The following is a 685-nucleotide window of genomic DNA, read 5'->3' as shown; positions in this document are numbered from 1 at the left end:
GGAAAAAAAAAAAAAAAAGAAAAGAAAAGGAAAGGGGAGAAAAAAAACATCGAGAATCAAAGTGGAACGGGGGTGTGATTTTCCAGAAGAGAGGAGCGGGGTAAATGGGACGAGACGATCGCGTGAAGATTGATTAACAAGGCAAAAGCAAGCCTCGTTTAACTTCTTCCATTGGCCTTTTGTCACGCGTTTGCTCTGTCAAATGGAAACTCCTCGTCTGCTCCTCTCTCGAGCGTTCTCAGGTGTGTTGCGTGGATACGAGTCCATTGAATCACCTCGTCATCGCGCCCGCCACTGATGCGCAGGTGTGTGCGTTTCACCCCCGTGTACGTGTCCTCCCTTGGTCATCGACGATGAGGCTCATTGTTCGCGCATATGGCTGTAATTCGCCGCAATCCAACCGCGAGTAGTAAAGAATTTGTTAAAGAGATTGATAAAAGGATCTCAGTTTCAGAGGTTTAACGCCAATTGGAAGAATTCTTTCGTGGCAGAGAAGGCTTGATTACTCGATTCACTTGATCTTTCTTTTTCCATTTATCGTTAAATAATTTGGCAATCGATTATTTCTTTGCACAATTGTAATTTTAATTTTGCAATGATGATTTGACAATGATCAGACCTCGATAAAATCTGTATGAAATTGTTTTATTCGTTCAGGGATCAATTTTAATATCCTCGATTCGAT

The sequence above is a fragment of the Apis dorsata genome, unplaced genomic scaffold (assembly GCF_000469605.1).
Source record: "Apis dorsata unplaced genomic scaffold, Apis dorsata 1.3 scaffold_272, whole genome shotgun sequence".
NCBI classification, from domain to species: domain Eukaryota; kingdom Metazoa; phylum Arthropoda; class Insecta; order Hymenoptera; family Apidae; genus Apis; species Apis dorsata.
Note: the sequence above shows the minus strand (reverse complement) of the source record.